General features: G+C 44.6%; 1 long non-coding RNA gene across 1 annotated transcript in view; it reads left to right on the forward strand.

The window, feature by feature from the left end:
- Positions 1-15,749: 15,749 nt before the first annotated feature.
- LOC114004739 (uncharacterized) overlaps positions 15,750-24,734 on the forward strand; it is a 9,749-nt gene continuing 764 nt past the window's right edge. Inside the window, exons 1-2 of the long non-coding RNA XR_003546811.1 lie at positions 15,750-15,931; positions 19,133-19,407. This is a non-coding gene — a long non-coding RNA (uncharacterized LOC114004739). The remainder of the gene's footprint in view (positions 15,932-19,132; positions 19,408-24,734) is intronic.

The raw sequence follows: 24,734 nt of genomic DNA on the forward strand, positions 1-24,734 counted from the left end.
GGCCCTGGCCCCGCCCCTTCCCCGCCCCGCCCCGCCCCGCTGAGGAGCCCGGGCTCCAGGGGCCTTGGTCCGAGGGAGCGAGAACTGCAAGTGGCACCGTTTGCAAATCGAGGGCGTGCTAGCAAGCGCATTTAGGCTTCCAAGCCCAGCCGCAGGTCTCTCAGGAGCACTGCATGTCCTGGCCGTCCCCCCGGCGCCCGGGCTCCGGACAGATGCTGCCTGCGGCGGCGCAGACCGGGAAAGCTCAGGCGGACCCAGTCTGCCCTCGGAACTGCAGACGCCCACCGCTCCCGAACTGCCTCCCAGCCGTAGCCAGGCGTTCCCCTCAGGGCTCTGGGACGTTACCAAGATTCCACTGTAGGATCGCGTGCGGGGTCATCGTGTGCACTGCATAGTGCTGCCCCGGGAATGGCCTTACGTGGATCCTTTGAAGGATTTACCCCGCAATCTCTGGTCAATGGTATTTCATTTTAAATACAGCAGTGTAAGCGGAGTGTAATATTGCTCCAAAGCAGCTGAATTTCCCAATGAAATCCATGTACATGCATCTCTACGGTTTCTGTCAACTAAAAGCTCCCCTGCTTTTTGCTCAGATGCTCCGATTTCTTAATCCACCGGAAATCAACACTTTGTTCAGTGTTAATGTCTAACTAGGGTTACCGGCCTGACAGCTCACTGTAGCGGACGCTGCCTTTGGGCGAAGCCGAGGGTGCAGTTAGCGGTTGCCTACGCGAGGTGGAGCTCCAGAGTGCAGTGCGCTGGCCCTCCTGGGACTGGGGAAAAAGCTCCCTTCAATAGGAGTTTGGGCAAAGGTGCCTTTTGTAGAAAAAAGAAATGGAGCACTTCCTCTGTTTTGCTAACAAAAATTATGAATGAAGAAAAGCAACACGCATCTAATTGTTTGGAATGATGGATTGTATGCCTTCTGGAAATGCTTTCTGGGAGTTATATGGATAAAGAAAGTCTGGATTGTCTTTAGTTTGTTCAATTTACTTATGCAAGCAGAAAGTTAGGAACGATGTCTCCCACAAATAGAAAAAGATATGGAATATATTATTACAGAGTGGTTTTGTGTTCACACATAAGGCTAAATTTATAATTGTGATCTTGGGAATGATAATGAGCTAGTAACACCAAAAGATATGTAGAAGCATTTTATGGAGTGTGGCATGAAATTAGCATCAGAAGTAGCCAAACACTTTGCAAGTAGGCTGGAATGCGTTTCTTTAGAGCATGAACCAGGTTGGAACAGGACTGAAGAATGGAAGTAGCTAATTGGAATGGTTTTATTTCATTACAAATTTAACTACAAATTAAAGGAAGGCTAAGATACCAGTGGAGTTGATAAAAAGGCTCTTCAGTTTAAATAAGAGGGAAATTGTAAAGTGTGTTTAAAATGAAATATAAAACTCCTCTGCCTTATTCATTTTATGTGTGTGCTAATAACTAGTGCACTTTGAGGAGTAGTTACCCGGTGTGCACAAAGAACGCCTGAGAAAAACGTTTCAAAGATTTTGGCTGCTGCTAGAGTTTTGTAGTTTGCATTTTTTTGGTGGTCATTAAGGTGGTTTTTATTCTTAATACTTTGTGGTTTTCCAAATAAGCATTTAATTACAAATCCAAAGGGGTCTTCCAAAAGGTTATGGAAAATGTGTGTAATGAAAAACCACACATGGATTTTTCTTTAACTTCATTTTTCTCAGAACTTTTTTGAAGTGCTCTCGCATAATTCAGTAAGCAGTTTCAAAACTCAAGACTATTCGGTACAAGAACTAGATCCAGTAGATTTCAGTTTGAAGGAAATTTTACGTTTTACTCCAAAACATAGGAACCGGTTTGTTTTTCTGATATGTGATACTTGAGCATTACTTGGAAGAGAAAATACTGAATGTGTTGGAGAATATTGTCCTACGAAGTAGAAACAGATGAAATATCACGTTTAATCACAGTTGTATTCCTGCAGGCTTATTTTACTATACCTAAGTTTCTCTTTAAAAGGAACAGTTCCTTATCAGATAAAACACAGGATGCCTACTCAATTGTTAAATATAAATTTCAGATCAATCATGCATAATTTTTGATACAAGTATATGCCATGCAGTTTTTTGGCATTTTTATTTTTTATTATTTTTTTTAGAGAGAGATTTTTACTACAGGGTGCATGTGTTTGCCGGAGAGACAGAGACAGGACACGAGAAATCACCTCCCTGGGTGGGACGGCCATGCCACAATCCCTTCTCCTTCATTCTCTTCTCTGGATTTAGGGCATGCATGCACACATGCCTGATGTGACTTTCAAGACTGTTAAGCTGCTGAGTCTGGGACTTGAACCGCAATCAGCCATGTGGGAGTCCAGCGTCGTAACCATTATGCCATTTGCTGGCCCCACGCCACGCGATTCTGAGCATATAGTTAACTTAAAAAATTATTCCTGCCCATCTGAAATTCAAATTTAACCGTATATTTGGTATTTTTACTTACTAAGTCTGACAACCTTACCTGTAGAGGATACCCAAGAATTCTATTGTCATAATAACAACCATTCATAAAAAATTAAACAAGTCCCAAACCTGAGCTACTTACTTAGTGATGGTTTCTCCTCCTCCCTTTATGAGAAAGAGGGAGAGAGAGGAGAGAGACAGAAAGAGAGACAGAGAGAGAAAGAGAGAGAAAGACACAGAGGTAAGTCTGTTTTATTAATGCCAGAAGGTGTACACACACCGGCGAGAGAAAGATCCCCCAGTGGGGTCTGGTCGCAGCTCAGTGCCCTTTTCTCGGTCCTTCTTCTGTCAGTATCCTGGGCTCCCACACAGGTGCCCCGATGTGTTCATCAAACCCATGGACTGGGATTGGGACCGTGTGTGGCTGTGTGGGATCTGGCTCCTTCCACACGGAGCTCACCGCTATGCTATGAGGATGGCCCAGGGATAGGTACTTTTGACCGGGTCTCCCTAGGTGGAGATCTCCCTGCCCCAGCCTCCCGATTAGCAAGCATCTCAGTGTGCACAGTCGCACCGGCATGTTCAGGTCGGCCTGGGAACCAAATCAGGCCTCCCGTGCAATCTCTAGCCTCCTAAGCAGTCACACTGCCTGTGAGTCACCGTGGCTGGGCCATGATTTACTTTAAATATCCTAACTGGGAAGTGTCGCTTTCTTCATTTTGTAAGCGAGGAGGCTGATGTTTGGAGCGATTAGGTAACTCTTGGGGTCAAAAAGCTATCCATCCGCAGCGCTGGGATTTAAGGCCCACCTCTCCTCCCTCTCTGTACCGTCCCCGCTGTCAGTGGTGGCAAAGCGCTGGAGGGACTTCATGAAGCTGAATGAGGCCAGCTGGTCGCGCGTGCTTTCCAGACAGCAGAGCCCACTCTACTTCCACAGGCGTACACGAGTGAGTGTGGCTCTTCGTTTATGAAAGCTCTTAATTTACTGCTCTAGTTTAGAGCTGTGAGTACAGAAAAGTGTTTCTGTTCTTATAGCAATTTCTTTTTTTTTTTTTTTTTTTTTTTTTTTTTTTATAGTGTGTTTGTGCTTCCCCAGTTGCGATAGGGCATGTGTGCTGACCAGAGAGAGACAGAGAGAGAGAAAGTGAGAAATCACCCCTTTCAGGGAGATGGCCGTGCTAGTCCCTTCTCCTCCATTCTCTTCTCGAGATTTTGGGCACACATGCATGCACAGGCACTGAGCATGAATTTCAAGCCCCGGGTCCAGGACTTAACCAGGGCCGGGTGGGATCCAGCACCTTCACCTCAGAACCACCTGCGGGCCCATCTTACTGCAGTCTGTTACTTATCAGTGGCGTATCGCTGGTGACTGTGGTACTTGCCACGGGAAGGCCACTACTCGTCCCTTGGTGAATAGGTAACTAAGGTTTCTTAGAAGTGGTCTCTCCCCACAAGTAGCCGCCGTCATCGCGTTGGTATGTCATCGTGTCTGAGAATTCGCTGTTGTGAATGCACACCCCTCTTCACACACCAGTGCCCTTTTCGTGCAGTTGGTTCTAATACCCAATGCTTTTCATTATCCTTTAACAAACGGCATCTCTGCACCCTTCGTGGATTAAAGGGCAGACACTGGCATTCCTTGACCATCGTTATAATGAAAGAAACCAGGGTTTATAAAGCATGAGAATAGTACCTAGTACATAAAGTGCTCTGTAAACGGTACTTTTGATTGTTTTTTTTTGGTTGTTATAATTTTAAATACTGTTAACCACTGTGATGGATGTTTTATGAAGAAGTTTAAAATACAATCTAATATGATTTAATAACTGAAAAATAATTTTTAAAGAATTATTTTATTTATTCATTTATTTATTTTAATTGGACCAGAGCGGGACAGGAAGAGGGAGAGAGAGAGAGCAAGAGAAAGCAAGCCACCAGGTCCAGGACTTGAACCGTGGACAGCCATGTGGGAGTGTCCAGCGCCTTAACCACCACTCCACTTGCTGGTCCCCACTGAAAAATAAATTGGAGTGATGAACTCAAATATGAAATATTATTTACTTAAACATTTGGTTATGCAAATTTGCAGGAGTAGGTGGAGATACAGATGAACCAGGAATGGCAGAATACTGATTTATCGAAGCAAGGTAATGGGCGTAAAGGTTTCATCATACTATACTTCGCGTGCTTTGTATACGCTTGAAAATTTCCATATAGAACATTTTTGAAAATTTGGAGCAGTTTTCCTGAAATGCGCTATTCTGGGTCACTGTGTTGAAAAAAATATCTAAAAATAATATACATTTCATGATTTTCTTTTCTTTGTTTTTTAGAGAGATTTTTGTTATAGGGCATGGAAACGCCCCAGAAAAACAGAGAGACAAAAAGAGAGAAATCACCCCCCGGGGGGGGGGGGATGGCCATACCACAATCCCTTCTCCTGCATTCTACTCTTGGGTTTTGGGGCACACATGCACACGTGCCCAGTGTGAGTTTTAGGTGGCTGGATCTGGGACTCAAACCGTGGTCAACTAAGTGGGAGTCCAGTGACATAACCATTATGCCATCTGCTGGTCCCAATTTCACGATTTTCAACAGAGCTTAGGAAAAAGAAGAAGCTGATCTCACGGGAAATAGATGATTCTTGGAACATAATTATTTTTTTTCTTTCTAATTATTGACATCAGAAAAACCTAAAAGGAATTTTCCCCATAAAACAAGAGCAAGCTGGGGACCAGCAGGTGACGTGGTGGTTAAGGTGCTGAACACTCCCACATGGCCGACCATAGTTTGAGTCCCGGACTTGGTGGCTGGCTTTCTCACTTTCTCTCTCTTTCTCTCTGTGTCTCTCTCTGATCAAATCAAAACAAATGCATGAATAAATAAAAAATTAAAAGAATTCTTTTCTTAAAAAAAAGAGCCAGTTGACTACATATGTAGTCCAATGCCACCTAACATTGCAGTCCATGATCGACCACATATTCAGTGGCATTCCCGTAAGATTATAATGAAGTTGAAAAAGCCCTGCTGCCCTGTGATGTAGTATTGTCATAATGTCATAGCACAGCGTGTTACTCACGTGTTTGTGGTGACGCTGGTGTAGACAGACCTTCTGCACTGCCAGTGGTATAAAAGTATAGTAAATACAGTTCTGTTTAGTGCATAGTACTTGGTAATTAAAATAAATAACCGTTAATGGTTTATGTTTGTACCATGCTGTTCTTTTATTTTTTAGGTTTTTGCAATGTGGAGCATGCACTCCCCAGAGAAAGATAGAAAGAGGGGAAAGTAAGAAATCACCCCCTCCATCCCCAGGGGGGAGAGCCACACTGCAATCCCTTCTCCTTCATTCTCTTCTCGAGATTTTGGGCACATGTGAACACACATTGGCATGATTTTCAAGTCACTGGGTCTGGGACTTAAACCACAGTCGACCATGTGGAAGTCCGGTACCTTAACCACTATTCCACCTGCTGGTCCCCTGTGTTTTCCTTCTTGAGCCAGCCCCATAGTGTAGTTGTTGAGCATTGTGCATAGGGAGCTGGAGCCCACACAGCTGATCACAGTTTGAATCCCTGACATAGCTGCTTGAAACTCATGCTGGGCGTGTGTGCATGCATACCCAAAATCCTAACAGGAGAATAGTGGAAAAGGGATCGCAGCATGGCCATCTCTTCTGAGAGGTGGCTTCTCACTTTCTCTCTCTCTCTGTCTCTGTCTCCAGCAAGCACATGCACCCTATAGCAAAAATCTCTCTAAAAGAAAGAAAGAAAAAAAAAAAACAACCAAGACCAGCAGGTGGTATGGTTATGGCATCCAGGTGGAGCCCTGGACCCAGCAGCTTGAAAATCATGCTGGGTATGTGTTTGTACATGCCCCAAATCCCATAAGGTGAATGGAGGAGAAGGGGCTGCAGCATTGCCATCTCCCCACGTGGTGGTGGTGGTGGCGGGGTGATTTCTCAGTTTTTCTCTCTCGGTCTCTCTCTGGAGAGTGCACATGCCTGAAAGAGAGTGCAAAAATCTAAAAAGGGAAAGAAAAGAAAGAAAAAAACTTTTAAGTACATTTAGTGTAGCCTCAGTGTACAGTGTTTATAAAAGTCTACAGCAATATATAGTAATTTGCTAGGCCTTCCTATTCACTCCCTGACTCACCCAAAGTAACTTCCAATCCTGCAGGCATGGTAAGTATCCTATACAGGTGCACCATTTCTACTTTTTATATTGTATTTTTTACTGTGCCTTTTCTAATTTTAAATATGTTTAGGCACACAAATACACTGTGTTACGATTGCCTACACTCTCCAGTGTAATAATATGCTGTGCAGGTCTGTAGCCTAGGAGCGGTAGACTGCATCATATAACCAAGGTGTGTAGTAGGCTCCACTGTCTAGGTTTGCATATGTTGATTCAGTGATGTCCACGCAATGACAAAAATGCCTCATGATGCATTTCTCAGAATGTGTCCCCATTCTTAAGTGACGCATGACTCTGTGAGTGTGTGTGTGTACAGCATTCAGAGACAAGAAACATTGGAAATTAACAATGTAATTCTAGGGGCTGGCAGGTGGCATGGTGGTAAAGGGTGCTGGATTCCCAAACGGCCAGTGGTGGTTCGAGTCCCAGACCTGGCAGCTTGTTTTCTCTCTCACTCTCATGCTGTCTCCTTAGTCAAGTGAAAATAAATAAGTAAATGGATAAATAAAGTTAAATAATTCTTTAAAAAATATAATTCTAAAATAGAAATAATCAGCAGAAAGGCTGAAAGAAAAGATCAAGCAAATCTCCCACAGTGTAAAGCAAAAAAAAAAAACAAAGGGAAACAAATATTTTTAGAAGTCTAGAGAAAGATAAGGTCAATCCAGGAAGGATGATATTCAATCAATAGTTTCAGAAGAGGAGACAAAGGCAGGGGAAAATATAATGAGAGAAATAATAGAAGAAAATTTCCTAGTGTTAAGGGAAGGACAGGCATCTTCAGAATGAAGGAATGTACTGTGTGCTAAGCAGAAGAAATAAAAATAGACGCATTCTAAACTGTCTGATTGTTGGGAAAGTCATGACGTATTTTTCTGTTTTTCTACACAAAAATGTGTCATGAGTTTCCCGACAACCCAATATAACTTGTGATTTTAAGTATATTAAGCACTAAGAGGAGATGCTGAAGGCTTACAGGGAAAACCAGCAGGTCACCCATAGTGAAAGAATAGTCTGATCGACACCAATCTTTCCAACAGCGAGCACTGCCTCCAGAGTGCTGAGGCTCAGAAGAGCATGCTCAGTCAAGGTCTCACTCAGCTATGCGAGTTAAAGGAAGGCATATCCAGACATGTGAGAACTCAGAAAGCCCACCTCTCACACTTCCTACCAAAAAAAAAATCAAGGCTAAACCAGTAACAATGAAAAAGAAATTCAAGCATGAGAAAAACTCGGGACCCGACAGATGTTAGTCCTGTCCTGGGAGTGCCACGAAGGCAGGCAGAGAATGACAGCTGCACTCAGGCTGGGGAGCGCCTGCTCTCCCATGGAGAAATGTCCTTAAGTAGAAAGTGGATTCCATGCCACAGAGAACAGGATTGAGATCCTGGCTAAATTCAGTCAGATGGAGATACTGCTTTTGTTAAGGAGGAGCATGGAAGTAATTGAAAACTCAGAAAACTATGCTCCGAATAGAAAACAAACTTTTGTAAAATGTGGTATCACTTTGAGCAACTAATGGAGTGTTTGAAAATGTAATTACTTGACTGAGGTTGGGAGGCATCAGACATCAGTGGTTGGGGATGGAGGGGTGGGGAGGGGGCGGCAGGTAGCGTGTTGGTGAAAGACGCTGGATTCCCATATGGCTGATTGTGGTTCGAGTCCTGGGCCTGGTGGCTTGCTTTCTCACTCCTCTCCTGACCCCGATCAAACTGGAAAAGAATAGTAATAATAAATAAAGTTATATAAAATAATTTTAAAAACCTCAGTGGCGCAGGGATAGGAGAGAGGTTTTTCCCTTCTAACTGGTGTACTTACCTAATCTACATGATGCGTTTTTCTGTTCTAACATGTACTTTGTTCTACAGCGAATAGTATTTGCGTAATAAAAATAGTATAAGCACAGTTTATTGACTGTCAGTTTTTAGTGTCAACTGAAGGACAAGTCATTGAACAAAATGTAAATATTATAAACTCTGACATTATAAAAGTCACAATGATCCTGACAGAAGTCAAGAAGTCCATGGAGGAGAGGAGGAGCTGGAAGCAGAAAGTTAAAGGAAATGTAGTCGTGTTCATTTCTCCTTGTCTATCGCAGAGAGGTAAGAGATACTGTCTCAGGATGGATCTAACTTGGTGGCTCCGTCAGTAGCAAACTGAGCTACAGTGCTGGAAGCCACATGGCTGACCATGGGTTTGGATCCTCAAATCAGCCTGAAAACTCACTAGGCAGGGTGTGTGTGTGCACACGTGCCCAGGATCCAGCCAAGCTGAGGAACTGGGGGAAGAAGACTGTGGTATGAGCAGACTCTGTTCAGGGTAGTTTTCTCTCTCCTCAACATACACACAGTGTGTGTGCTCTCTGCTGTGCATAAAGTAAATAAACTTTAAACAAACAAATTTAAAAGGAGAAAAAAGAAAAAGAATAATAAGAGTAAAAAATAAAGATGGTGGAACTGAAAGGAGTTTCCGTATGTTTTTCTTTTCTTTTCTTTTTTTAAAGAATTATTTTGTTTGGGAACCAGCAGTTAGCGTAATGGCTATGTCGCTGGACTCCCACGTAGTCAACCATGGTTTGTGTCCCGGACCCGCTGGCTTAAAACTCACGCCGGGCGAATGTGGGTGCGTGCCCAAGATCCTGAGAGGAGAATAGAGGAGAAGGGATTGCAGCGTGACCATCCCCCCTAGGGGGTGATTTCTCGCTTTCTGTCTTTCTGTCTCTCTCTGTCTGTCCGCCCGATAGCAAAAGTCTCCCCAAAAAAAAAAAAAAAAAAGAAAGAATTATTTTGTTTATCTTTATTTGCTTTCATTTCACAGAGTGAGAAAAAGAGAGAGAGAGGGAAAGTGAGAAAGCAAACCGCCAAGTCTAGGATTCAAACCATGGCCGGTCATTTGGGAGTCCAGTGCCCCTAACCACCATGTCATCTTCTGGCCCCTCCATATGTTTTTTCAAGTTATAAATGTAATCAATAGAATAACAAAATATAAAATGGAGGATGGAATAGAAAATATATAAATAGCTCCTTCATCATGGCAGGGAGTTGTTAGTGTTTGAAGTTGGCAAATAAAACTACAGGTGTATAAACATGTCATTTAGAGCTGGAGAGAGAGTGACCAGGAGACGGCCCAGGGGGTAGGGTGCCACTGTGTAGTCCCGGAGCCATATGGGAAACCGTCTTCATGAGCATGCCTGGCACCCGCCATGGTTGCACGTGATCCGGGCTGACTGAAGGCCGCTGGAATGGGAGAGGATCACGGCCCAAGGAGACCCGGTTAGGGGATCTCTCACTCTCTTTTTCTCTTCGCTTCTCTCTCTCTCTCTCTCACACACACACACACACACACACACACACACACACACGAGAAACAAATGGAGAGTTATTGTTTCCTTTAAAACAGAGAGTGACCAGATGAAATTAAAGCAGAAAGAATTGAAAGTGATCACTTTTGGGAAGTTCAATGAAGGTTCTAAATATTTTTTCAAATGAGAAGGAGTCAAGATCCATATGCTTTTCATTTTTTGGCCTTGGAACTGTTTGACTTTTTTTTTTTCCTTTTTTTAAAATTTGCTATCGAGCACATATACTCACCGAGGAGAGATAGAGAAAGTGAGAAATCCCCCCCTGGACGGATGACCATGCAACAATCCCGTCTCCACTTTCCTCTCAGGATTTTGAGCACAGGCTCACATGCGCCCGGAGTGTTTTTCTGGGGGCTGGGGCTGGGACTTGAACAGTGCAGTCAGCCATATGGGACCCAGCTGCCTTCACCACCACCACCACACCACTGGCTGACCCCCGTTTGACTGTTTTAAAAAATCACATACATATTGTACTACTTTGCTTTAAACAAAATGGCTGGAAAAAACGCACTTGGTATAACTGACTCCTCCCATTAGAAACTCTGAGCCCTGCAATTCCAAAATGCAAACCTCTGTTTCCTCCCTAAGATTCAAGGTTTTTTGTTTTCTTATTTTAAGAAGTCTTTGCCTTAGGGTGCATGCCTCGATGGGGAGAGAGACAGAGACAGAGACAGTGAGAGGGAAAGTGAGAAATACCCCGCAGGGGGAATGGCCATACTGCAATCTGTTCTCCATTCTCCTCCTGGGGTCTTGGGCACACACATACTCGCACCCGGTGTGATTCTCAAGCTACCGGGCTTGGGACTTTTACCGTGGTCAGCCACGTGGGAGTCCAGTGACGTAAGCGCTATGCCATCTGATGGCCCCAAGATTTAAGTTCTTTGGTAATAGGGAAGGAACTAACATTTAAACAAATTGAGTTACTAGGTATTAGCTGAAATCAAATCAAATTTTCACCTAAAAAAACTACAATTTCATGTAGTTCAACTGAAAATGAGAAGTTTTCAAAACAATTAATAAAAAACGTATATGATGAAAACACTATGCCTGGATTCCAATTTTTTTTTTTTTTTTTACCAAAATAAACTCATAGTTTAATTATGTTTTCCCACAAACTTTTTTTTGAGAGATTTTCACTGTAGGGTGCGTGGGCTCGCCAGACAGAGACATAGAGACAGAAAGCGAGAAGTCACCCCCCAGGGGGGATGGTCACGCTGCAATCCCTTCTCCTCCATTCTCCTCTCGGGATCTTGGGCACGCACGCACATGCGCCCGGCGTGAGTTTTAAGCCACCGGGTCCGGGACACGAACCGCGGTCGACTACGTGGGAGTCCAGCGACATAGCCATTACGCTAACTGCTGGTTCCATCCCACAAACTTTTAAAGTTCCTCATATATATTCTTTTCGTTTAAAAAGTTCAAGTGGGGAGACCAGCAATTAGCGTAATGGCTATGGCGCTGAACTCCCATGTAGTTGACCGTGGTTTGAGTCCCAGACCCGGTGGCTTAAAACTCATGCCAGGTGCATGTGTGTGCATGCCCAAGATCCCGAGAGGAGAATGGAGGAGAAAGGATTGTGGCGTGGCCATCCCCCACCGGGGGAGGAGGGGTGATTTCTCACTTTCTGTCTCTCTGTCTCTCTGGTGAGTGCAAGCGCCCTATAGCAAAAGCCTCTCCAAAAATAAAGTTGAAGTTGGGCTACCTGTGGCATGGTGGTTAAGGAGGCTAAATTCCACCTGGCCGACTGTAGAGTTTGAGTCCTGGACTCGGTGGCTTGAGAAATATGATAAGCACATGTGTGTGCGTGCCCCAAATCCCAACGGGGTGGAGGAGAATGCAGTACAAGGGATTGTGGTGTGTCCATGTCCTGTGGGGTGCTTTCTCACTTTTTCTCTCTCTCTCTCATTGCCGCAGCCCCTGGCAATTAAAGAAGAACAGGAAAAAGATAAACTTTTTTTAACCCAGAAAAATCATAATTCTTCAAAAATTCTACACATAAAAAAAGTTGCCCATCAGAGATCGGGAGTAATGACAGTAAACAAATCTTTTCCATATCCTGAAGTCAAGGCCTTCTGTGAATAAACAAATATGGACTAAAAGCTTTCTTTATTCGGATAAAGAGGTCGCACAAATAGCCATCAGGATTCACTTCCTTCTATTCAAATAAGCCGTGCCTTCTGCCGTGTTTGCTGGACAACTCCCAGGACAAAGTAGAAGCAATTCAGAACCTGAGGCTGAGTTTCCAGAAGCCAGGATCGCGTTACTGATCTTATTAACAAATAACATACGTTGGGACTAGCCTTTGGTGTAATGGCTATGTCTCTGGACTCCCACGTAGTCGATTGCGGTTCGAGTCCCGGACCTGGTAGCTTAAACTCACGCTGAGTGCATGTGCGTGTGTGCCCAAGATCCCGAGAGAAGAGTGGAGGAGAAGGGATTGTGGTGTGGCCATCTCCCCTGGGGGGTGATTTCTCGCTTTCTGTCTCTCTGTCTTTCTGGTGAGTGCATGTGCCCTATAGCAAAAACCTTTCCAAAAAAAATAAGTTATTTAAACAGTAACTTTTCCTTTTGATTTGACTTTTTTTTTTTTTTTTTGCAGGGGGGAGAGGTTTTTGCTATAGGGCGTGTGCCCTCTCCAGAAAGAGAGACAGAGAGAGAGAAAGCGAGAAATCACCCCCCTAGGGGAGGATGGCCATGCTGCAATCCCTTCTCCTCCATTCTCCTCTCAGGATCTTGGGCACGCACGCACATGCAGCTGGCGTGAGTTTAAGCCACCGGGTCCGGGACTCGAACCGCTGTCGACTACATGGGAGTTCAGCAACATAGCCATTACGCTAACTGCTGGTCCGTCAGTTTTATTTTTTAGTGGAAAATAATTTGGTTAGAGAAGTGACTCTGTTCTTTTAAGCAGAAACAGTCACAATCTGACTAATAGGAACATGAGGGGAAATTTCGATGTCACTCTGGGCAGTATCTCAACATTCTTTCCTGAGAGACTTGACGCTGTCTCCAGGGCCGTGGGAATTCAAGTTCCTTGATCCAGATGATTGTGTTGCAATTGATTCACTGCAGGGCCATGACTGGGTTACTTTTACACAAACTCAGTAACTTCTTGCCCTGCACACAAGTACATAACTCTACCGTTCAGGGACTACTACGAAGAAAACCGTCATTTGATTAAATGTTAGCCTGGGAGGGAGCAGCAGTTAGCGTAATGGCGATGTCACTAGACTCCCACGTAGTCGACCATGGTTCAGTCCCGGACCCGGTGGCTTAAAACTCACGTCGGGCACGTGTGCGTGCGTGCCCAAGATCCCGAGAGGAGAATGGAGGAGAAGGGATTGCGGCGTGGCCATCCCCCCTGGGGGGTGATTTCTTGCTTTCTGTCTCTATGTCTCTCTCTCTCTGTCTGGCGAGCACACGTGCTCTATAGCAAAAACCTCTCAAATAAAAAGAAAAAAGTTAGCCTGGGAGTTAGGAGCTGTTCATAAACACACATATGTTTCAACTTCCTGGAAATCACTTCAGCTTATATCAGCTAATGATCTTTCCATAGCAAGGAACAGAAAGCAAAATTAAGTACAGTTCAACAATCGGGGAAATTTACAGAAGCACATTGTTGAAAGTCCACAGGTTACTGTCTTCAGGAAAGAGCTGATCCAGGTCTCAAATACTAAAAACGAATCCTGGATATTTACTTTCCATTAATTGGTTCTGTTACTTTAGGGTTAGTCTCCAGAAGCTTGTGGACCTGCATGCTTTTCAAGTTCAATTCAGCAGAAAAGAGATTTTGCATCATCAGGAGCTTAAACAAAACTCCCGAACGTACTCTCATTGGTCCCCACTGCCCTGACTTGGACACTGTGTTCATCCTAAGCCAATCATGAAGCTAGAAAAATGATGTATGCTGATTGGATGAAGCTCACAAGAGTCCACTTTTGACCTGGGGGTGAGATCAATCCCTCTCAAATATATAATGCAGAAATTTGGAATAGCATTTGGAAGAGGAAAGGAGAGAGAAAACCTATAATCTTCTATTTAAATGCCTTTGAAACTAACATCTCCAGCCAAACAATGGTGTGGTGGTTGAGGCAGCTAGATTTCATGTGGCCGACTGCTTGGCTCAAGTTCTGGACCCAATATCTCGAAAGACATGCCTGCCGGGCACATGGGCACGAGTGCCCAAAATCCCGAGAGGAGAATAGAGACAAAGTGATTGTGGTGTGGCCATCCTCCCAAGGAATGTTTTCTCACTTTCCCTCTCTCTCTGTCTCCCTGTCTCTCTCCAGCGAGCACACGCACCCTATAGCAAAATCAAAACAAAAGCTAGCATCCGAACCTAAAGTTCTTCCTGCATTTGTTGATGATTTCAACAGACATTTCTTTAAGGTTTCCCATGTGGTAGATCTTCACTCCATTCTTTTTACTCTATTTCTTTTTTTTTTTTTAAAGAATTATTTTATTATCATGATTTTATTTTTATTTTTTTTGGAAGTTTACCAGAGAGAGACAGAGAGAGAAGGAAAGTGAGAAAGCAAGCTGCCAGATCCAGGACTAGAATCGCAGTCAACCATGTGGGAGTCCAGCCACCTCGACCACCATACCACCTGCCAGCCCTTTTCTACTCTATTTGTAGGCTCCCTTTTTTTTTTGAGAGGTTTTTGCTATAGGGCGTGTGCGCTCGCCAGACAGACAGAGAGAGACATAGAGACAGAAAGCGAGAAATCACCCCCCCCAGGGGGGATGGTCACGCCACAATCCCTTCTCCTCCATTTTCCTCTCGGGATCTTGGGCACACACTCACACGCGCCCGGCATGAGTTCTAAGCCACCAGGTCTGGGACGTGAACCGTGGTCGACTACGTGGGACATAGCCATTACACTGACTGCTGGTTCCCATAGGCTCCCTTTTAAGAGTAAAGAGCAAGAACTGGAACTCAGGTTGTAGGTAGAATTATAACAGTGATTAGGAAAACTGGTTTCCTGAGAGCTTCCATAGATTTTTATTAATGTTTAATGTTTTATATTTGCCAGAGGGCACATACACTCTCCAGAGAAAAAGAGGCAGAGGGAGAGCATCCCTCCACAGCATGGGGAATAGTCTTTCTCCATTTCTCCCTCCTTTCAGGATTTTGGGCACACACGAACATGCACCTGACATGTTCTTAAGCCACCGAGTCTGGGATTCAAACTGCACAGATGGTCATTTGGGACCCAGCTTTAACTATCAGGCCACAGGCTGGCTCAACCTCCATATTTTTAGACTAGTTCCTTATATTTTCAGGTTTCTGAGAAAGGAAGGGAAACAGCAGTCCAGCCGCCCACACCCCACACCCAGGCACCTCTCCCTACTGTTCCGCTTAGAAACTGGGTGTTAGCAGACTCCTCCAGGCCCTGTCGGCCTCCGCTTAACAATGTTGAACCACGTGTTCGCTAAGATCTTTTCTGGATACACAATTGACAACGTTATTGTGATTCGCCATTACCATTTGGAAACAGAGTCCTGATTTTTGAATGGGCAAGGAAAGAGAAGCACATTCCTCTTCTTGGAAGAGATCAAGTCCTACGTAGGCTGCGGGGAGGAGGATTTCAGCACGCAGTGGTTGGGCTCAGGCTCCCACCCGCCACCCAAGTCCTACACGGAGTTGGACGCGGGGCCGATCTTTCCAGCACGTGGGTTACACAACGTAGGCAGGGACAGGACGTGCTCATGTATTCGGAATGTTCCCATTAACTGAGCAGGAAGCTGGGAGAGTGAGATGAGGAAGGCCTGTCCCCGGCTCCCTTTGGGAAAGCACTGCAGAAGAGGAGAGAAGGGGAACAGACACGTTTGTAACCATTCTCTGACTGTGCCTGCCCTTTTTACAAGCCTTCCGAAGGAACTAAGTGACCTTGCTAAGACAGTCAGGAGATCATGAAAAGAGGAAGGTGCTGGTGAGTATACCAGGGGCAGCTGTTAAGTGAATTTTGTTTTGTTTTATTTTGTTTTTTGGCTTGTTAAATCTGTGGACCACACGAGCAATTTGTATTTCCTTTTCTTTTTTTAAACAGAATTATTTTATTTAACATTTTTATTATTATTATTATTTAATTTGACCAGGGAGAGACAGACAGAGATAGGGAAAGTGAGAAAGTAAGCCACCAGGTCCAGGATTCGAACCACGGTTGGCCATGTAGGACTCCAGTGCCTTTAACCACCACACCACTTGTCAGCCCCTCTTTTCTTTTCTTGGGGGGAGAAATATTTTGGTAGTCAACAGGATGCTTTAATCCTCTTTTTGCTACTTGTCTGCGCCAAGTCGTCATCTCTTCATGGAGACGTTTCCCCTTGTTTTAGTATCCTTGTTTGGGAACGGGAATACCTACAATAAAGTTAGAAGGTGGGAGAGGAAATGCAAAAAGAAAAAACCAAAAAACAAAAAAGACAAATAGAAAAAGTAGAGAAAGAAACAGTAGGGCTTGTGATTCAACTTAGCAGAGTGGTAGGAAGTAAAACACCCTTCCATGTTTACCAGGACTTAACTCTTTCTTAGTCTATAGTAAACTTAAAGTGCAGCTCCTTTGAGTGACATTGAGAGAGAAACAGGCATTACTGTGGAAAGGTGGGATCTTATTTCTAGGACAAATGTAAATTGGCCAAGAAGAAACCCAGATCCAAGCCTCAGGGCCAGCCCGGTAGTGCAGCAGCTAAGGAAGCCAGATCCCGCATACTAGCCAGAGTGTGAGTCTGTCTTGGGGACTTACACTCCAGGCATGCGCGTATCAACAGAATCCTGATGGGATGGAGAAGTGGAGAAAAAGGATTATGGCATGACCAAGCCTTGTGTGTGGGGATAGGTACTCTCTCTCTCCCCTCTCTCTTTCTCAGGTGCTTGCATGCACCCTATGGCATGAAAAAGATAGAAAGGGAGAAAGAAAGAAGAAGAAAGTGGAACCAGAGCTTGAGTCTCCATCTTGGTCTCACGCTCGTGTTCTGCAGGGCATCACCCTAGAGCCTCGTTTCTGAGCTGCCATGTCCACATACTGCCTGTGGCCCCTCGGGATGGATTCTCTCAAACAGGCTAATCTTGGCTGACACGAACTTCGTTGTGTGGTGCCCAGGTTTACGAAGACAGCTAACCCTCCAACAGTTCATTTGGAAGTTAGAGCAAAATGTTTACTTGCCAAGACTTTGTAAGAGGGGTTTAGTTAGGTGGGATCCTTCTGGCACTTTGAACTTCTTGGATGAGCTAGGCTTTTATTTATTTATTTCATTTTGACATAGGGTGCATGCACTCACCACAGAGAGACACAAAGCAGAGAGAGAGAAATCACCCTCCAGGGTGGATGGTCACTTGTAATTCCTTCTCCTCTATTCTCCTCTCCAGATTTTGGGTACACACACACATATACCAAGCATGATTTCCAAGTTGCTGGGTCTGGGACTGGAACCGCACAGCTGGCCATGTGGACTCCAGCACCTTAACATCCACACCACCTGCTGGCCCGAGCCAGGCTTCTTAAGCGAATATGTTTTGATTTCTGGAGTTAACCAGGGGGTTGCAAGGGGGGGGTGAGTACACTAAATACACAACTTCTTTATTTTATTTTATTTTATTTTATTTTATTTTATTTTATTTTATTTTATTTTATTTTATTCATTCATTTATTATTTTTTTACATTAGTTTTGCCAGAGGGAGAGAGAGAGAGAGAGAGTGAGAGCAAGCTGCTAGGTTCGGGACTCGAACCGTGGTCAGCCATGTGGGAATACCAGTGCCTTATCCACCACGCCAACTGCTGGCCCAATACACAACTTCTTGATTTCATTTTTTTCCAGGGTCAGTTCTTCATAGACCCAGGAAATAAAGTCTTCCTCTCATGGCAGTAGATGATCAGCCTTTTCTGACAGTTGAGCTTCTGAGGGGCAGTTAATACGTCTGGTGTAAGGAATTTGACTCAGCGCTTTCGTTTCGTTCTGCATCCTCCCCCCTCTGTTTCCCAGGGCCAGGCACAGCACTGCCTCTAACTCCTAAGGACAATGCTTAGATAGAGTCCATGGTGTACTAGCTGCCTCTGCCATGACCTTGGCTCACAGGTGTCTATACCAGGTCTCTGCTTTCCCTCCCGTTCCTGGTCGACCCTTGCTCTGTTCTTAAGTCCCTAGTAATTACTTTCCCCTCCCATTTCCTCAATGAGGTTGTTGTCCTCTGTACCTTCCAGTAATCAGGTTTGCCTGGCCTTGAGTCCCAAACGCCTACGGCTCTGCCATGCTCCTGCATTTCCTATCTCCTTGGCATGGAACCTCTTGGCCATTTGCCTAATGACAGTATATAAGAATGTTGGCATTCACATTTGGGCATACATTTCACTTAGTCTTCATATTTAAATTCGAATAAGCAGAACAGATTTCACCCACGTTATTCCTCTATTGAAGGCCCCACTTTCACTAAAAACAACTTATTAACTTGTGAAGGTTGAATTGCATCAGCTGAAGAAGGGCTACAGAAACGAACACCTCCGAAGGTGAAGTAGGAGGAAGCTCAAACAGCAGTGCAATCTGGCCAAGACCCAGTGCAAACATTTCAATAAAATGTGAACCTGTTGTAACAGCCATCTGGTCAAGATTCCCAGTTCGGTTTTTTATGAGATCAAAAGCTTAGAAATTAAGAACTAAGCTTTAGTGAGTCACGGCAATTACCAGGCTATTTAAAACAGGAGGAAACACATCGCTATATTCTATTTTTTCTCTACATTATCTTGGCCGAAAAAAAAAAAAAGAAACGTGTTTTGACTTCTTAGACAAGCACTTGTGTGAAAGACCTTTTCCTAAAGACAGAGATTTCTGTCTCTATATTACCACTGAAACCACTCAATACACTAATTACATCTAAGATTTAAAAGAAAAATTCCTTTTGGACAGGGTAGATGAAAGTGTTTAGTTGTAGTATCAGGATTATGCAAGACCAACCCACTTGCAATGAGCTGGAACATTCTTCAACTTTTTCCGGGCTCCGAAAGCTTTGATATTATCTGGGCTATACTTAGGCCATTAAAGTTTGGTAGAACACACATATTTCAGCTACGATGTTTCTGTTGCGGAACAGAAAGCCAAAGCACAGTGGTTTACATAACAAGAATGTATTTTTCTCATGTAGGAGGTCCCAGGGGTAAGTTAGTGCTCAGCAACGCCATGGAGAGTCCAGATTCTTCGCATCTGTCCTCAACGGGTCACCATCAGGCCACCAGCCTGCTGCAGTACATCTACAGGGCAACACGCCAGAACAGGGAGAGGGAGCAGGGCGCTCCACACCCCCTCTGTTCTTAGTGGAGAAGAAAACCCTTTCCAGAAGCACCTGCCCTCTACTTTCATGGCCTTGACCACACCTTGGTCATATGGCGCCTCCAGTGGAAAAGTGATGATCTGCTCTTGGTAAGAGGTCCACCTTTACTGAGCCAGGGACATCTATCCCATGGACTTCACTCTTCCTTGGAATCTTGGCAGAACCTTACCTTAGGGGCCATATGCATTCGTTGTTTTCTTTTTTGAAGGTAGATCTTTGACTACTTTTTTTTTTTTTTTTAAGAGAGATTTTTTGCTATAGGGCTCACTGGAGAGATAGAGAAAGAGAGACAGAAAGCGAGAAATCACTCCCTAGGGAAGATGGCCATGTTGCAATCCCTTCTCCTTCATTCTCCTCTCAGGAACTTGGGTTCACGCACACACGTGCCTGGTGTGAATTTTAAGCCGCCAGATCTGGGACTCGAACCGTGTTGACTATGTGGGAGTCCAGGTACGTAACCATTATGCCATCTGTTGGTCCCTTGACTACCTATTTTTTATATTGTTATTATTAAGTACAGGCTTTCTGAGTTACTCTTCCTCTTCTTCTCCTCTTCCACTTCCTCCTCCTTCTTCTTCCTTTTTTTTCCAATGCCAGAGAGAGAGAGAGAGAGAGAGGATGCACCTCCTGATGGGGTCTGATGACATCACATTCCTTTTCCTCCAATTCTCTATCCCTTCAGGATCTTTGGATATGTGTGCTTACATGTCTAGCATGTTTTTCAAACTTCCAGTGTTGAGACTCGAACCTGGCAGGCTGTGGACTCTGGCGTCCCCTGCACAGCACCTAAGCTTTGCACCGCAGGACCAGCCCTGAGGCTTTCTGTTTCTTGAGTCAGTTTTGGTAATTTATGTTTTTCTAGAAAGTCATTCCCCATCATCTCAATTTCTAAATTCATTGTTATGAAGTTATAGATGGCATTTAAAAAATGTAAAATCTTGGGACCAGCAGTTAGCGTAATGGCTATGTCACTGGACTCCCACGCAGTCGACTCTGGTTCAAGTCCCGGACCCGGTGGCTTAAATTCACGCCAGGCGCGTGTGCGTGCGTGCCCAAGATCCCGAGAGGAGAATGGAGGAGAAGGGATTGCAGCGTGGCCATCCCCCCTGGGGGGTGATTTCTCGCTTTCTGTCTCTCTTTCTCTGTCTGTCTGGCGAGCGCACGTGCCCTATAGCAAAAACCTCTCCAAAAAAAATAATAAATAAAAGTAAAATCTTTGTATCCTGTTTTCATTCCTAATGTTATTTTGTCTTTTTTCTTTCTTGCTTTCTCTTTTTTTTTTTCTGCTTCATATTTGCCAAAGGCTTTAGAAAATAGACTCCAGTCTACTTTCTGTTTTCTCTCTCATATTATCTATTTTATCTTTATTAATTCCTTCCTCTACCTTCTCTGGTTTATTTGTTACTCCTTTTCTAGTTTCTGGAGTTGAAATCTAGGTTCATTTCTTTTCAACCTTTCTTGTTTCTGTAACTGGCTGTGATCAATTAGTTGTAAACACCACTGCACTCGGACCAGCCAACCTTTCTTGTTTCTAATATCTGGATTTAACATAATCATTTTCTCCCTCAGAAACAATTTTATCATCTCAGAGTTTGAGATGCTTTGTTTTCATTATTGCTGATTTCTAAATAATTCTACTGCCCCGGCCTGTGGGAAAATGATGCCTTCTTACCCCACTGATGCTAACGGTGCCCACGTGCCTTGCTTTAGCCAATAAAACACGAGTACAGTGAATTTCAGCCACGTTGTGGTTCCATCATCTTTCTTTTTCATTCATTTATTTATTTTTTTTGCCATGGGGTATGCATGCTTGCCAGAGAGAGACAGAGAAAGGGAAATTGAGAAATCACTCCCGGGGTGGGGTCGGGGTGGGGTGGCCATGCCACAAACCCTTCTCCTTCATCCTCTTCTCAGGATTTTGGGCATGTATGCACACACACCTTGTGTGATTTTTCAAGTTGCCGGGTCTGGGACTCAAACCGTGGAGTCGACCATGTGGGATCCAGTGCCTTAACCTCCATGCTACCTGGTGGCCCCCAATGCACAGCACTTAACCACTCGACTCCCAACAAGAACTTTCCTTTCTTCATGTTCTAATGGTTTCTTATGCACTCCCCTGTGAAACCATCGACTCTGGCAGAATCCTTTAAGTGGGGGAACAGAAACCCAAGTTCCTGGATTGGTATATTAGGGAAAAGATTGGGAGGACAGAGAGCCAGGACACCGGCCACAGGTCTCCTTTGCCTGAGAGGTGTCTGTGGGTCACTGTGCACAAGAAGGGCCTGATTTGTGCCTGTTTATAAACCCCACAGAATGGAGGGCCACCGGAAACAGCCCGTGTCAGGATCACCCGACAATCACCGTCGTTTATTGAATGTGCCACCATGGTTTTGCTCGCTCAGGGCCTTGAGCCAGGGGTGAAAGTTTAATCTCTGGAACATAAACATCAAACACCAGAGGAAAAAAAATCAGCTCATCTATTGATAATATCCACTTCAAGTGAACACATGTTGTAGGTGAGGTGAAGAAGAACTGGTTACACACCTCCTATGATTAATCCCTTTGGACTTAGTCATTTGATTGACAAACATTTACTGTTAAGATGTTGGAACAAAAAAATATTAACTCTCAAACCGTCAGTACTACTGAGACTCACAAGAGGGAAGAACCCCCTTAGCTGGAGAGATGTGGGGCATTTACACCAAAAGAGATGGAGCTGGAATGGGGCTCGTAGACCTGGTGGTGTTTATTGTGTGACAGTGGGTGGGGAGGGTGGTACCCAGCATGTGGGACAGAGAGTACTGGCAGGAGAGAACATGGAGTTTTATACAGGATTATAAGGATGTAAACTTCTCAGGGTGGTTTAGGGTCAGGTTATATAGGCCTCTAAGTTCCTGGCCAAACAAGGGATTTTGTAATAGGGGTTTGTGCAGGGTTTTCAGTCTATAGGGAAGGAATGGTGTCCAGGTTCCTGAGTATAAGTGGGGATGACCAGGGTCTGAAATCCACCCTCTCCCCTCCTTTATGAGTTACTAACCACTAATCTGGAAGGGTCATTGAGAAAATATTAAGTAGAAAAATCTACATGGGGATTATTTGCTTCCATTTACATAAGACATACACACCTAGATTTTTATTTTATTTTATTTTATTTTTTGGGTAGAGGGCATGTGAACTTGCCAAAGAGAGACAAAGAGAGAAGGGGAAAGGAGAAAGCACCCCCTCCCCGCCTGGGGCACGGCCTTGCTGCACTCTTCTCCTCCATCCCTCCTTGCCATCAGGATTTGGGACATGCACGCACACAGCCCAGTGCTCTTCTCAAGTCTCTGGGTCCAGATCTCGGATTGAGAGGCCAGCCATGGGGGAATCCTGATTTATTCACAGGCCGTGGAGTTAGCTCCAGATTTTGTTCGTTTATTTGTTTGATTGCTAGAGGATGTTTGCCTGAAAGACAGAAAAACAGGGAAAGGGTGAAGGCACCTCCTAGTGGAGTGTGGTCATGCCACAATCCCTTCTCTTCCGTTTCTCCCTCCTGGTGGGATTTCGAGGATATACGCACACATGCCTGTGTGTTCTTCAAGCTGTCAGAACCGGGATTCAAACCAGGGTCAGTCATGTGGGAGCTGAGTCCCTTAAGCACTAGGACATAGACCAGCTCAGATTTAAGATTTTATACATGGAGAATATCTCTGGAAGAATGGAGGAGCCACTGGTGACTAAGGCTGCCTCCTAGTAGATGCTAGGACCATGCACTTCTCTCTGCTCAGAGAGAGGATAAAATTAGCCGGATGAGGAAGTAGTATTTCATTGCCTTTTGGTTTAGTTTAGTTCAGTGTTTCCTTTATTTTATTTATTTATTTATTTTTAATTTGCTATAGGGTATATACACTCACTAGAGAGAGTGAGAGAGAGAAAGCGAAGAGGCACGTCTAAGGGGATGGCCATGCTGCAATCCTCCTTTGTCCTCTTGGGATTTTTGCCACGCACACACACACACACACCTGGCATGTTTTTCAACTCACCAGGTCCAGACTCAAGCCACACATTTGGCCGTGTAGAAGCTAATGCTCTAATCACCACGCCACTGATTGGCTCAGTTTAGTTTGGTTTTCAGTCACAGGAGGAAGCGGCTGTGTGCAGGAGCACGGGCCTCGATAATGTGTGTGATCAGCCACCATTGGCAGCCTCTGCTAGGAGACACCGCCGCTCCGAGGCCTCACCCCCTCATCTCTCAAACAAGGACAAGAACCCCTCCCTCAGGGGTCGGAGGGGATGTTAGGTGGTGGCACTATGAAGTGCCCTGTGATCGAAACTTCAGAAAATAATATTTTAAGAATATTTGATGTTCTTAAACATTTTCGATTACATTCTGAGTTTTTAAAATTGGGACATTCAAAGCTGATGTGGATAAACAGGATAGACTCAGCAGGCCCATCCACTGCTGGGGGCATGCAGAACTTGAGAAAAAAAACACAAAACCATTCCAAAGGGTCAGAATCCCCCTCTCATGGGACCAGCAGTTAACATAATGGCTGTGTCGCTGGAATCCCATGTAGTTGATCACGGTTTGCGTCCCAGACCCGGTGGTTTAAACTTACACTGGGCACGTGCGCATGCGTGCACAAGATCCCGAGAGGGAGATGGGGGAGAAGAGATTGCAGTGTGGCCATCCCCCATAGGGGGTGATTTCTCTCATTCTGTCTCTTTGTATTTCTAGTGAGTGCATACACCCTATAGCAAAAAAATCTCTCTCAAAAAAAAAAAAAAATCCCCCTCTCATGCTAAACACCTGATAAGAGAGTTTTCTTGTCTTCAAGAAGACAAGGTAAGAGTTTTTTTTTTTTTTTTGAGAGTTTTGCTATAGTGCACATGTGCCAGAGAGACAGAAAGCAAGAAATGGCTCCCCAGGGGGGATGGCCACACCACAATCTCTTCCCCTCTTCACCATGCCCGCACACATGCCTGACATGAGTTCTGAGTCATTGGGTCCAGGACTCAAACCACAGTTGACTATGTGGGGGTCTAGCAATGTAACCGTCACGCCATCTGCTGGTCCCAAGATAATGGAGTTTTAAAAATTATGTGCAGGATAAAGTTTTTAACAAAGGAGCTGAGTTGTACTATTCTTATTTTTCTCTTTCTAAAGATAATTTTATTCACGATAGTGAACACGTGCATGGGCGTGAGAGAGAAACACCTTTGACAGAGTCCTTAGGGCACGATCCGTTTTCCCTTTTCCGAATCCGGGGCATTCATGCACACACTCGATGTGTTTCCAGACCAGCTCAGGGATCTGAACCCACAGTCGGCCATGTGGCTCCCAGCACCGCAGTCCAGTTTACGACTGACTGTGCCCCCAGGCTGGGCCATGTGCCGTTCTTACTTAGTCACGGGAAATCTTGAGCATCACCCACCG

This window comes from Tupaia chinensis, unplaced genomic scaffold, assembly GCF_000334495.1.
Source record: "Tupaia chinensis unplaced genomic scaffold, TupChi_1.0 Scaffold139833_1, whole genome shotgun sequence".
Classification (NCBI taxonomy): Eukaryota; Metazoa; Chordata; class Mammalia; order Scandentia; family Tupaiidae; genus Tupaia; species Tupaia belangeri.